At 38.1% G+C, this 15284-nt stretch overlaps 1 non-coding gene across 1 annotated transcript; it reads left to right on the top strand.

Moving 5' to 3' along the window:
* The first annotated feature begins 1607 nt into the window (after positions 1–1607).
* TRNAI-AAU (transfer RNA isoleucine (anticodon AAU)) lies at positions 1608–1681 on the top strand. Its single transcript has one exon. It is a non-coding gene; the product is annotated as a tRNA-Ile (tRNA).
* Positions 1682–15284: the final 13603 nt, after the last annotated feature.

The following is a 15284-nucleotide window of genomic DNA, read 5'->3' as shown; positions in this document are numbered from 1 at the left end:
AGACACTATCTGGACTGTTTTACACTGTGTACACCAGCCCCAGATATGATGAAGGCTGGTATACGGTCACCACTACCCTGCCTGCCTGCCTGCCTGTATACTGGTACAATAGTCCTGACAAGGACTCTTTTGGTCACTAGCCTGTATTCAGACCTGGCTATACCCTGCCTGTATATAGCAACAGTAGTCCTGAGAAGGACTCTGCTACTGTACTCCGACCTGGCTATACCCTGCCTGCCTGTATACAACTAGAATAGTCCTGAGAAGGACTTTTGGTCACACTGTTTGCAGCCCTGCAACTGAAAAAGCTATAAAGGGCCGCAAAGCTTTCCCTGAATCAGCGACACTCTCCCTGCACTCACTGTCTGGATAGCTGTGAGCAGAGCACAGCGCGCCGGCCGATATAAAGGCTCGGTCCCGCTGTGCAGGCCGGCCAATCACTGCAATTCCACAACTAACAGGGCTGTGGCATTGCAGTGGTCTGCCAGCCAATCCCTGCATGAGGGCTGGCTCTCAAAAGAGCGCCAACATGCAGAAATGAAGACCACGAGTACAGCACGAGTATCGCGAGATTACTCGGTCCCCGCCGAGCAGCCCGAGTACAGCGATACTCGTGCGAGTACCGAGTAGTGACAAGCATGCTCGCTCATCACTAGTTCCTATGCTTTTGATGGGCTCTCTAAGAATTAGTCAACTTTCAACGTATTTTACCTTTCACTGTGGACAGATCAAGCTTTGAGAGGTTAGTAGCTGGCTCAAAATTAGAGCAAGTTCATTAAAAGAGAGTAGATATGGGGCAACAGTGGCCGGCTAGCTCAATCGGTTAGAGCGTGGTGAAAATAACGCCAAGGTTGCGGGTTCGACCCCCGTGCTGGCCATTGCTTTGGCTTTCTGTTCACATCCAGTGACTTTTGGAAAAAGATCCGTAGGTTTTATCCATCCAATGTGTAAAATTAATTTACAAACTTGAAATAACTTGGTTAGAGTAAGAGAGTGGCCATGTTACATCGTCGTTAACCTAAAAGTATGACAGAGTAACGAATTGAAGCAAAATAGAAATATAATCTATTGTATGGCCAGAGATTTAAGTTTCTAAGTGTTTTTTAAGAAGTTTTGGGCAACTGGAATTCGATATAACTGTTAATATTGACAGCTAAGTCTATCACTAATTGTAATGCTGGCAAAACTAATCCAAGCAACTTGAAGCAAAATAGAAATATAATCTATTGTATGGCAAGAGATTTCAGTTTCTAAGCGTTTTTTAAGAAGTTTTGGGCAACTGGAATTCGACATAACTGTAAATATTGACAGCTAAGTCTATCACTAATTGTAATGCAGGCAAAAACTAATCCAAGCAATGGCGTAATTTACTGGCTCATCACGTGACAAGTTAGAGTGGTTGGTGGCAACATATTGCTCATAATATAAAAAAAGCTTGTCAATTCTCATTTAAGATTGGTTCCTATGCTTTTGATGGGCTCTCTAAGAATTAGTCAACTTTCAACGTATTTTACCTTTCACTGTGGACAGGTCAAGCTTTGAGAGGTCAGTAGCTGGCTCAAAATTAGAGCAAGTTCATTAAAAGAGAGTAGATATGGGGAAAAAGTGGCCGGTTAGCTTAATCGGTTAGAGCGTGGTGCTAATAACGCCAAGGTTGCGGGTTCGACCCCCGTGCTGGCCATTCCTTTGGCTTTCTGTTCACATCCAGTGACTTTTGGAAAAAGATCCGTAAATATTATCCATCCATAGTGTAAAATTAATTTACAAATTTGAAATAACTTGGTAAGATTAAGAGAGTGGCCATGTTACATCGTCGTTAACCTTAAAGTATAACAGAGTAACGAATTGAAGCAAAATAGAAATATAATCTATTGTATGGCCAGAGATTTCAGTTTCTAAGCGTTTTTTAAGAAGTTTTGGGCAACTGGAATTCGATATAACTGTAAATATTGACAGCTAAGTCTATCACTAATTGTAATGCAGGCAAAACTAATCCAAGCAACTTGAAGCAAAATAGAAATATAATCTATTGTATGGCCAGAGATTTCAGTTTCTAAGCGTTTTTTAAGAAGTTTTGGGCAACTGGAATTCGATATAACTGTAAATATTGACAGCTAAGTCTATCACTAATTGTAATGCAGGCAAAAACTAATCCAAGCAATGGCGTAATTTACTGGCTCATCACGTGACAAGTTAGAGCGGTTGGTGGCAACATATTGCTCATAATATAAAAAAAGCTTGTCAATTCTCATTTAAGATTGGTTCCTATGCTTTTGATGGGCTCTCTAAGAATTAGTCAACTTTCAACGTATTTTACCTTTCACTGTGGACAGATCAAGCTTTGAGAGGTCAGTAGCTGGCTCAAAATTAGAGCAAGTTCATTAAACGAGAGTAGAAATGGGGCAAAAGTGGCCGGTTAGCTTAATCGGTTAGAGCGTGGTGCTAATAACGCCAAGGTTCCAAGTTCGACCCCCGTGCTGGCCATTCCTTTGGATTTTCTGGCTCATCACGTGACAAGTTAGAGTGGTTAGTGGCAACATATTGCTCATAATATAAAAAAAAGCTTGTCAATTCTCATTTAATATTGGTTCCTATGCTATTGATGGGCTCTCTAAGAATTAGTCAACTTTCAACGTATTTTACCTTTCACTGTGGACAGATCAAGCTTTGATAGGTCAGTAGCTGGCTCAAAATTAGAGCAAGTTCAATAAAAGAGAGTAGATATGGGGCAAAAGTGGCCGGTTAGCTCAATCGGTTAGAGCGTGGTGCTAATAACGCCAAGGTTGCTGGTTCAACCCCCGTGCTTGCCATTCCCTTTGCTTTCTGTTCACATCCAGTGACTTTTGGAAAAAGATCCGTAGGTTTTATCCATCCAATGTGTAAAATTAATTTACAAACTTGAAATAACTTGGTTAGAGTAAGAGAGTGGCCATGTTACATCGTCGTTAACCTTAAAGTATGACAGAGTAACGAATTGAAGCAAAATAGAAATATAATCTATTGTATGGCCAGAGATTTCAGTTTCTTAGCGTTTTTTAAGAAGTTTTGGGCAACTGGAATTCGATATAACTGTAAATATTGACAGCTAAGTCTATCACTAATTGTAATGCAGGCAAAAACTAATCCAAGCAATGGCGTAATTTACTGGCTCATCACGTGACAAGTTAGAGTGGTTGGTGGCAACATATTGCTCATAATATAAAAAAAGCTTGTCAATTCTCATTTAAGATTGGTTCCTATGCTTTTGATGGGCTTTCTAAGAATTAGTCAACTTTCAACGTATTTTACCTTTCTCTGTGGACAGATCAAGCTTTGAGAGGTCAGTAGCTGGCTCAAAATTAAAGCAAGTTCATTAAAAGAGTGTAGATCTGGGGCAAAAGTGGCCGGTTAGCTCAATTGGTTAGAGCGTGGTGCTAATAAAGCCATGGTTGCGGGTTCGACCCCCGTGCTGGCCATTCCTTTGGCTTTCTGTTCACATCCAGTGACTTTTGGAAAAAGATCCGTAGGTTTTATTCATCCAATGTGTAAAATTAATTTACAAACTTATAATAACTTGGTTAGAGTAAGAGAGTGGCCATGTTACATCGTCGTTAACCTTAAAGTATGACAGAGTAACGAATTGAAGCAAAATAGAAATATAATCTATTGTATGGCCAGAGAATTCAGTTTCTAAGCGTTTTTTTAAGAAGTTTTGGGCAACTGGAATTCGATATAACTGTAAATATTGACAGCTAAGTCTATCACTAATTGTAATGCAGGCAAAACTAATCCAAGCGAATTGAAGCAAAATAGAAAAATAATCTATTTTATGGCCAGAGATTTCAGTTTCTAAGTGTTGTTTAAGAAGTTTTTGGCAACTGGAATTCGATATAACTGTAAATATTGACAGCTAAGTCTATCACTAATTGTAATGCAGGCAAAAACTAATCCAAGCAATGGCGTAATTTACTGGCTCATCACGTGACAAGTTGGAGTGGTTCGTGGCAACATATTGCTCATAATATAAAAAAAGCTTGTCAATTCTCATTTAAGATTGGTTCCTATGCTTTTGATGGGCTCTCTAAGAATTAGTCAACTTTCAACGTATTTTACCTTTCACTGTGGACAGATCAAGCTTTGAGAGGTCAGTAGCTGGCAAAAAAAAAAGAAAAAAAAAAGATCCGTAGGTTTTATCCATCCAATGTGTAAAATTAATTTACAAACTTGAAATAACTTGGTTAGAGTAAGAGAGTGGCCATGTTACATCGTCGTTAACCTTAAAGTATGACAGAGTAACGAATTGAAGCAAAATAGAAATATAATCTATTGTATGGCCAGAGATTTCAGTTTCTAAGCGTTTTTTAAGAAGTGTTGGGCAACTGGAATTCGATATAACTGTAAATATTGACAGCTAAGTCTATCACTTATTGTAATGCAGGCAAAAACTAATCCAAGCAATGGCGTAATTTACTGGCTCATCACGTGACAAGTTAGAGTGGTTGGTGGCAACATATTGCTCATAATATAAAAAAAGCTTGTCAATTCTCATTTAAGATTGGTTCCTATGCTTTTGATGGGCTCTCTAAGAATTAGTCAACTTTCAACGTATTTTACCTTTCACTGTGGACAGATCAAGCTTTGAGAGGTCAGTAGCTGGCTCAAAATTAGAGCAAGTTCATTAAAAGAGAGTAGATGTGGGGCAAAAGTGGCCGGTTAGCTCAATCGGTTAAAGCGTGGTGCTAATAACGCCAAGCTTGCGGGTTCGACCCCCGTGCTGGCCATTCGTTTGGCTTTCTGTTCACATCCAGTGACTTTTGGAAAAAGATCCGTAGGTTTTATCTATCCAATGTGTAAAATTAATTTACAAACTTGAAATAACTTGGTTAGAGTAAGAGAGTGGCCATGTTACATCGTCGTTAACCTTAAAGTATGACAGAGTAACGAATTGAAGCAAAATAGAAATATAATCTATTGTATGGCCAGAGATTTCAGTTTCTAAGCGTTTTTTAAGAAGTTTTGGGCAACTGGAATTCGATATAACTGTAAATATTGACAGCCCAGTCTATCACTAATTGTAATGCAGGCAAAAACTAATCCAAGCAATGGCGTAATTTACTGGCTCATCACGTGACAAGTTAGAGTGGTTGGTGGCAACATATTGCTCATAATATAAAAAAAGCTTGTCAATTCTCATTTAAGATTGGTTCCTATGCTTTTGATGGGCTCTTTAAGAATTAGTCATCTTTCAACGTATTTTACCTTTCACTGTGGACAGATCAAGCTTTGAGAGGTCAGTAGCTGGCTCAAAATTAGAGCAAGTTCATTAAAAGAGAGTAGATATGGGGCAAAAGTGGCCGGTTAGCTCAATTGGTTAGAGCGTGGAGCTAATAACGCCAAGGTTGCGGGTTCAACCCCCGTGCTGGCCATTCCTTTGGCTTTTTGTTCATATCCAGTGACTTTTGGAAAAAGATCCGTAGGTTTTATCCATCCAATGTGTAAAATTAATTTACAAACTTGAAATAACTTGGTTAGAGCAAGAGAGTGGCCATGTTACATCGTCGTTAACCTTAAAGTATGACAGAGTAACGAATTGAAGCAAAATAGAAATATAATCTATTGTATGGCCAGAGATTTCAGTTTCTAAGCGTTTTTTAAGAAGTTTTGGGCAACTGGAATTCGATATAACTGTAAATATTGACAGCTAAGTCTACCACTAATTGTAATGCAGGCAAAAACTAATCCAAGCAATGGCGTAATTTACTGGCCCATCACGTGACAAGTTAGAGTGGTTGGTGGCAACATATTGCTCATAATATAAAAAAAGCTTGTCAATTCTCATTTAAGATTGGTTCCTATGCTTTTGATGGTCTCTCTAAGAATTAGTCAACTTTCAACGTATTTTACCTTTCACTGTGGACAGATCAAGCTTTGAGAGGTCAGTAGCTGGCTCAAAATTAGAGCAAGTTCATTAAAAGAGAGTAGATATGGGGCAAAAGTGGCCGATTAGCTCAATCGCTTAGAGCGTGGTGCTAATAACGCCAGGGTTGCGGGTTCGACCCCCGTGCTGGCCTTTCCTTTGGCTTTATGTTTACATCCAGTGACTTTTGGAAAAAGATCCGTAGGTTTTATCCATCCAATGTGTAAAATTAATTTACAAACTTGAAATAACTTGGTTAGAGTAAGAGAGTGGCGATGTTACATCGTCTTTAACTTTAAAGTATGACAGAGTAACGAATTGAAGCAAAATAGAAATATAATTTATTGTATGGCCAGAGATATAACTGTAAATATTGACAGCTAAGTCTATCACTAATTGTAATGCAGGCAAAAACTAATCCAAGCAATGGCGTAATTTGCTGGCTCTTCACGTGAAAAGTTAGAGTGGTTGGTGGCAACATATTGCTCATAATATAAAAAAAGCTTGTCAATTCTCATTTAAGATTGGTTCCTATGATTTTAATGGGCTCTCTAAGAATTAGTCAACTTTCAACGTATTTTACCTTTCACTGTGGACAGATCAAGCTTTGAGAGGGCAGTAGCTGGCTCAAAATTAGAGCAAGTTCATTAAAAGAGAGTAGATATGGGACAAAAGTGGCCGGTTAGCTCAATCGGTTAGAGCGTGGTGCTAATAACGCCAAGGTTGCGGGTTCGACCCCTGTGCTGGGCAATTCCTTTGGCATTCTGTTTACATCCAGTGACTTTTGGAAAAAGATCCGTAGGTTTTATCCATCCAATGTGTAAAATTAATTTACAAACTTGAAATAACTTGGTTAGAGTAAGAGAGTGGCCATGTTACATCGTCGTTAACCTTAAAGTATGACAGAGTAACAAATTGAAGCAAAATAGAAATATAATCTATTGTATGGCCAGAGATTTCAGTTTCTAAGCGTTTTTAAGACGTTTTGGGCAACTGGAATTCGACATAACTGTAAATATTGACAGCTAAGTCTATCACTAATTGTAATGCAGGCAAAACTAATCCAAGCGACTTGAAGCAAAATAGAAATATAATCTATTGTATGGCCAGAGATTTCAGTTTCTAAGCGTTTTTTAAGAAGTTTTGGGCAACTGGAATTCGATATAACTGTAAATATTGACAGCTAAGTCTATCACTAATTGTAATGCAGGCAAAAACTAATCCAAGCAATGGCGTCATTTACTGGCTCAACACGTGACAAGTTAGAGTGGTTGGTGGCAACATATTGCTCATAATATAAAAAAAGCTTGTCAATTCTCATTTAAGATTGGTTCCTATGCTTTTGATGGGCTCTCTAAGAATTAGTCAGCTTTCAACGTATTTTACCTTTCACTGTGGACAGATCAAGCTTTGAGAGGTCAGTAGCTGGCTCAAAATTAGAGCAAGTTCATTAAAAGAGAGTAGATATGGGGCAAAAGTGGCCGCTTAGCTCAATCGGTTAGAGCGTGGTGCTAGTAACACCAAGGTTGCGGGTTCGACCCCTGTGCTGGCCATTCCTTTGGCTTTCTGTTTACATCCAGTGACTTTTGGAAAAAGATCCGTAGGTTTTATCCATCCAATATGTAAAATTAATTTACAAACTTGAAATAACTTGGTTAGAGTAAGGAGGTGGCCATGTTACATCGTCGTTAACCTTAAAGTATGACAGAGTAATGAATTGAAGCAAAATAGAAATATAATTTATTGTATGGCCAGAGATTTCAGTTTCTAAGCGTTTTTTAAGAAGTTTTGGGCAACTGGAATTCGATATAACTGTAAATATTGACAGCTAAGACTATCACTAATTGTAATGCAGGCAAAAACTAATCCAAGCAATGGCGTAATTTACTGGCTCATCACGTGTCAAGTTAGAGTGGTTGGTGGCAACATATTGCTCATAATATAAAAAAAGCTTGTCAATTCTCATTTAAGATTGGTTCCTATGATTTTAATGGGCTCTCTAAGAATTAGTCAACTTTCAACGTATTTTACCTTTCACTGTGGACAGATCAAGCTTTGAGAGGTCAGTAGCTGGCTCAAAATTAGAGCAAGTTCATTAAAAGAGAGTAGATATGGGACAAAAGTGCCGGTTAGCTCAATCAGTTAGAGCGTGGTGCTAATAACGCCAAGGTTGCAGGTTCGACCCCCATGCTGGCCATTCCTTTGGCTTTCTGTTCACATCCAGTGACTTTTGGAAAAAGATCCGTAGGTTTTATCCATCCAATGTGTAAAATTAATTTACAAACTTGAAATAACTTGGTTAGAGTAAGAGAGTGGCCATGTTACATCGTCGTTAACCTTAAAGTATGACAGAGTAACGAATTGAAGCAAAATAGAAATATAATCTATTGTATGGCCAGAGATTTCAGTTTCTAAGCGTTTTTTAAGAAGTTTTGGGCAACTGGAATTCGATATAAATGTAAATATTGACAGCTAAGTCTATCACTAATTGTAATGCAGGCAAAACTAATCCAAGCGACTTGAAGCAAAATAGAAATATAATCTATTGTATGGCCAGAGATTTCAGTTTCTAAGCGTTTTTTAAGAAGATTTGGGCAACTGGAATTCGATATAACTGTAAATATTGACAGCTAAGTCTATCACTAATTGTAATGCAGGCAAAAACTAATCCAAGCAACGGTGTAATTTACTGGCTCATCACGTGACAAGTTAGAGTGGTTGGTGGCAACATATTGCTCATAATATAAAAAAAGCTTGTCAATTCTCATTTAAGATTGGTTCCTATGCTTTTGATGGGCTCTCTAAGGATTAGTCAACTTTCAACGTATTTTACCTTTCACTGTGGACAGATCAAGCTTTGAGAGGACATTAGCGGGCTCAAAATTAGAGCAAGTTCATTAAAAGAGAGTAGATATGGGGCAAACGTGGCCGGTTAGCTCAATCGGTTAGAGCGTGGTGCTAATAACGCCAAGGTTGCGGGCTCGACCCCCGTGCTGGCCATTCCTTTGGCTTTCTGTTCACATCCAGTGACTTTTGGAAAAAGATCCGTAGGTTTTATCCATCCACTGTGTAAAATTAATTTACAAACTTGAAATAACTTGGTTAGAGTAAGAGAGTGGCCATGTTACATCGTCGTTAACCTTAAAGTATGACAGAGTAACGAATTGAAGCAAAATAGAAATATAATTTATTGTATGGCCAGAGATATAACTGTAAATATTGACAGCTAAGTCTATCACTAATTGTAATGCAGGCAAAAACTAATCCAAGCAATGGCGTAATTTACTGGCTCATCACGTGACAAGTTAGAGTGGTTGGTGGCAACATATTGCTCATAATATAAAAAAAGCTTGTCAATTCTCATTTAAGATTGGTTCCTATGATTTTAATGGGCTCTCTAAGAATTAGTCAACTTTCAACGTGTTTTACCTTTCACTGTGGACAGATCAAGCTTTGAGAGGTCAGTAGCTGGCTCAAAATTAGAGCAAGTTCATTAAAAGAGAGTAGATATGGGGCAAAAGTGGCCGGTTAGCTCAATCGGTTAAAGCGTGGTGCTAATAACGCCAAGCTTGCGGGTTCGACCCCCGTGCTGGCCATTCGTTTGGCTTTCTGTTCACATCCAGTGACTTTTGGAAAAAGATCCGTAGGTTTTATCTATCCAATGTGTAAAATTAATTTACAAACTTGAAATAACTTGGTTAGAGTAAGAGAGTGGCCATGTTACATCGTCGTTAACCTTAAAGTATGATAGAGTAACGAATTGAAGCAAAATAGAAATATAATCTATTGTATGGCCAGAGATTTCAGTTTCTAAGCGTTTTTTAAGAAGTTTTGGGCAACTGGAATTCGATATAACTGTAAATATTGACAGCCCAGTCTATCACTAATTGTAATGCAGGCAAAAACTAATCCAAGCAATGGCGTAATTTACTGGCTCATCACGTGACAAGTTAGAGTGGTTGGTGGCAACATATTGCTCATAATATAAAAAAAGCTTGTCAATTCTCATTTAAGATTGGTTCCTATGCTTTTGATGGGCTCTTTAAGAATTAGTCATCTTTCAACGTATTTTACCTTTCACTGTGGACAGATCAAGCTTTGAGAGGTCAGTAGCTGGCTCAAAATTAGAGCAAGTTCATTAAAAGAGAGTAGATATGGGGCAAAAGTGGCCGGTTAGCTCAATTGGTTAGAGCGTGGAGCTAATAACGCCAAGGTTGCGGGTTCAACCCCCGTGCTGGCCATTCCTTTGGCTTTTTGTTCATATCCAGTGACTTTTGGAAAAAGATCCGTAGGTTTTATCCATCCAATGTGTAAAATTAATTTACAAACTTGAAATAACTTGGTTAGAGCAAGAGAGTGGCCATGTTACATCGTCGTTAACCTTAAAGTATGACAGAGTAACGAATTGAAGCAAAATAGAAATATAATCTATTGTATGGCCAGAGATTTCAGTTTCTAAGCGTTTTTTAAGAAGTTTTGGGCAACTGGAATTCGATATAACTGTAAATATTGACAGCTAAGTCTACCACTAATTGTAATGCAGGCAAAAACTAATCCAAGCAATGGCGTAATTTACTGGCCCATCACGTGACAAGTTAGAGTGGTTGGTGGCAACATATTGCTCATAATATAAAAAAAGCTTGTCAATTCTAATTTAAGATTGGTTCCTATGCTTTTGATGGTCTCTCTAAGAATTAGTCAACTTTCAACGTATTTTACCTTTCACTGTGGACAGATCAAGCTTTGAGAGGTCAGTAGCTGGCTCAAAATTAGAGCAAGTTCATTAAAAGAGAGTAGATATGGGGCAAAAGTGGCCGATTAGCTCAATCGCTTAGAGCGTGGTGCTAATAACGCCAGGGTTGCGGGTTCGACCCCCGTGCTGGCCTTTCCTTTGGCTTTATGTTTACATCCAGTGACTTTTGGAAAAAGATCCGTAGGTTTTATCCATCCAATGTGTAAAATTAATTTACAAACTTAAAATAACTTGGTTAGAGTAAGAGAGTGGCGATGTTACATCGTCGTTAACTTTAAAGTATGACAGAGTAACGAATTGAAGCAAAATAGAAATATAATTTATTGTATGGCCAGAGATATAACTGTAAATATTGACAGCTAAGTCTATCACTAATTGTAATGCAGGCAAAAACTAATCCAAGCAATGGCGTAATTTGCTGGCTCTTCACGTGAAAAGTTAGAGTGGTTGGTGGCAACATATTGCTCATAATATAAAAAAAGCTTGTCAATTCTCATTTAAGATTGGTTCCTATGATTTTAATGGGCTCTCTAAGAATTAGTCAACTTTCAACGTATTTTACCTTTCACTGTGGACAGATCAAGCTTTGAGAGGGCAGTAGCTGGCTCAAAATTAGAGCAAGTTCATTAAAAGAGAGTAGATATGGGACAAAAGTGGCCGGTTAGCTCAATCGGTTAGAGCGTGGTGCTAATAACGCCAAGGTTGCGGGTTCGACCCCTGTGCTGGGCAATTCCTTTGGCATTCTGTTTACATCCAGTGACTTTTGGAAAAAGATCCGTAGGTTTTATCCATCCAATGTGTAAAATTAATTTACAAACTTGAAATAACTTGGTTAGAGTAAGAGAGTGGCCATGTTACATCGTCGTTAACCTTAAAGTATGACAGAGTAACAAATTGAAGCAAAATAGAAATATAATCTATTGTATGGCCAGAGATTTCAGTTTCTAAGCGTTTTTAAGACGTTTTGGGCAACTGGAATTCGACATAACTGTAAATATTGACAGCTAAGTCTATCACTAATTGTAATGCAGGCAAAACTAATCCAAGCGACTTGAAGCAAAATAGAAATATAATCTATTGTATGGCCAGAGATTTCAGTTTCTAAGCGTTTTTTAAGAAGTTTTGGGCAACTGGAATTCGATATAACTGTAAATATTGACAGCTAAGTCTATCACTAATTGTAATGCAGGCAAAAACTAATCCAAGCAATGGCGTCATTTACTGGCTCATCACGTGACAAGTTAGAGTGGTTGGTGGCAACATATTGCTCATAATATAAAAAAAGCTTGTCAATTCTCATTTAAGATTGGTTCCTATGCTTTTGATGGGCTCTCTAAGAATTAGTCAGCTTTCAACGTATTTTACCTTTCACTGTGGACAGATCAAGCTTTGAGAGGTCAGTAGCTGGCTCAAAATTAGAGCAAGTTCATTAAAAGAGAGTAGATATGGGGCAAAAGTGGCCGCTTAGCTCAATCGGTTAGAGCGTGGTGCTAGTAACACCAAGGTTGCGGGTTCGACCCCTGTGCTGGCCATTCCTTTGGCTTTCTGTTTACATCCAGTGACTTTTGGAAAAAGATCCGTAGGTTTTATCCATCCAATATGTAAAATTAATTTACAAACTTGAAATAACTTGGTTAGAGTAAGGAGGTGGCCATGTTACATCGTCGTTAACCTTAAAGTATGACAGAGTAATGAATTGAAGCAAAATAGAAATATAATTTATTGTATGGCCAGAGATTTCAGTTTCTAAGCGTTTTTTAAGAAGTTTTGGGCAACTGGAATTCGATATAACTGTAAATATTGACAGCTAAGTCTATCACTAATTGTAATGCAGGCAAAAACTAATCCAAGCAATGGCGTAATTTACTGGCTCATCACGTGTCAAGTTAGAGTGGTTGGTGGCAACATATTGCTCATAATATAAAAAAAGCTTGTCAATTCTCATTTAAGATTGGTTCCTATGATTTTAATGGGCTCTCTAAGAATTAGTCAACTTTCAACGTATTTTACCTTTCACTGTGGACAGATCAAGCTTTGGGAGGTCAGTAGCTGGCTCAAAATTAGAGCAAGTTCATTAAAAGAGAGTAGATATGGGACAAAAGTGCCGGTTAGCTCAATCAGTTAGAGCGTGGTGCTAATAACGCCAAGGTTGCAGGTTTGACCCCCATGCTGGCCATTCCTTTGGCTTTCTGTTCACATCCAGTGACTTTTGGAAAAAGATCCGTAGGTTTTATCCATCCAATGTGTAAAATTAATTTACAAACTTGAAATAACTTGGTTAGAGTAAGAGAGTGGCCATGTTACATCGTCGTTAACCTTAAAGTATGACAGAGTAACGAATTGAAGCAAAATAGAAATATAATTTATTGTATGGCCAGAGATATAACTGTAAATATTGACAGCTAAGTCTATCACTAATTGTAATGCAGGCAAAAACTAATCCAAGCAATGGCGTAATTTACTGGCTCATCACGTGTCAAGTTAGAGTGGTTGGTGGCAACATATTGCTCATAATATAAAAAAAGCTTGTCAATTCTCATTTAAGATTGGTTCCTATGATTTTAATGGGCTCTCTAAGAATTAGTCAACTTTCAACGTATTTTACCTTTCACTGTGGACAGATCAAGCTTTGAGAGGTCAGTAGCTGGCTCAAAATTAGAGCAAGTTCATTAAAAGAGAGTAGATATGGGATAAAAGTGCCGGTTAGCTCAATCAGTTAGAGCGTGGTGCTAATAACGCCAAGGTTGCAGGTTCGACCCCCATGCTGGCCATTCCTTTGGCTTTCTGTTCACATCCAGTGACTTTTGGAAAAAGATCCGTAGGTTTTATCCATCCAATGTGTAAAATTAATTTACAAACTTGAAATAACTTGGTTAGAGTAAGAGAGTGGCCATGTTACATCGTCGTTAACCTTAAAGTATGACAGAGTAACGAATTGAAGCAAAATAGAAATATAATCTATTGTATGGCCAGAGATTTCAGTTTCTAAGCGTTTTTTAAGAAGTTTTGGGCAACTGGAATCCGATATAAATGTAAATATTGACAGCTAAGTCTATCACTAATTGTAATGCAGGCAAAACTAATCCAAGCGACTTGAAGCAAAATAGAAATATAATCTATTGTATGGCCAGAGATTTCAGTTTCTAAGCGTTTTTTAAGAAGTTTTGGGCAACTGGAATTCGATATAACTGTAAATATTGACAGCTAAGTCTATCACTAATTGTAATGCAGGCAAAAACTAATCCAAGCAATGGTGTAATTTACTGGCTCATCACGTGACAAGTTAGAGTGGTTGGTGGCAACATATTGCTCATAATATAAAAAAAGCTTGTCAATTCTCATTTAAGATTGGTTCCTATGCTTTTGATGGGCTCTCTAAGGATTAGTCAACTTTCAACGTATTTTACCTTTCACTGTGGACAGATCAAGCTTTGAGAGGACATTAGCGGGCTCAAAATTAGAGCAAGTTCATTAAAAGAGAGTAGATATGGGGCAAAAGTGGCCGGTTAGCTCAATCGGTTAGAGCGTGGTGCTAATAACGCCAAGGTTGCGGGCTCGACCCCCGTGCTGGCCATTCCTTTGGCTTTCTGTTCACATCCAGTGACTTTTGGAAAAAGATCCGTAGGTTTTATCCATCCACTGTGTAAAATTAATTTACAAACTTGAAATAACTTGGTTAGAGTAAGAGAGTGGCCATGTTACATCGTCGTTAACCTTAAAGTATGACAGAGTAACGAATTGAAGCAAAATAGAAATATAATTTATTGTATGGCCAGAGATATAACTGTAAATATTGACAGCTAAGTCTATCACTAATTGTAATGCAGGCAAAAACTAATCCAAGCAATGGCGTAATTTACTGGCTCATCACGTGACAAGTTAGAGTGGTTGGTGGCAACATATTGCTCATAATATAAAAAAAGCTTGTCAATTCTCATTTAAGATTGGTTCCTATGATTTTAATGGGCTCTCTAAGAATTAGTCAACTTTCAACGTGTTTTACCTTTCACTGTGGACAGATCAAGCTTTGAGAGGTCAGTAGCTGGCTCAAAATTAGAGCAAGTTCATTAAAAGAGAGTAGATATGGGGCAAAAGTGGCCGGTTAGCTCAATCGGTTAGCACGTGGTGCTAATAACGCCAAGGTTGCGGGTTCGACCCCCGTGCTGGCCATTCCTTTGGCTTTCTGTTCACATCCAGTGACTTTTGGAAAATGATCCGTAGGTTTTATCCATCCAATGTGTAAAATTAATTTACAAACTTGAAATAACTTGGTTAGAGTAAGAGAGTGGCCATGTTACATCGTCGTTAACCTTAAAGTATGACAGAGTAACGAATTGAAGCAAAATAGAAATATAATTTATTGTATGGCCAGAGATATAACTGTAAATATTGACAGCTAAGTCTATCACTAATTGTAATGCAGGCAAAAACTAATCCAAGCAATGGCGTAATTTACTGGCTCATCACGTGACAAGTTAGAGTGGTTGGTGGCAACATATTGCTCATAATATAAAAAAAGCTTGTCAATTCTCATTTAAGATTGGTTCCTATGATTTTAATGGGCTCTCTAAGAATTAGTCAACTTTCAACGTGTTTTACCTTTCACTGTGGACAGATCAAGCTTTGAGAGGTCAG

Source organism: Anomaloglossus baeobatrachus, chromosome 4 (assembly GCF_048569485.1).
Source record: "Anomaloglossus baeobatrachus isolate aAnoBae1 chromosome 4, aAnoBae1.hap1, whole genome shotgun sequence".
Lineage (NCBI taxonomy): Eukaryota > Metazoa > Chordata > Amphibia > Anura > Aromobatidae > Anomaloglossus > Anomaloglossus baeobatrachus.
Note: the sequence above shows the minus strand (reverse complement) of the source record. Positions and strands in the feature narration are given on the sequence as shown.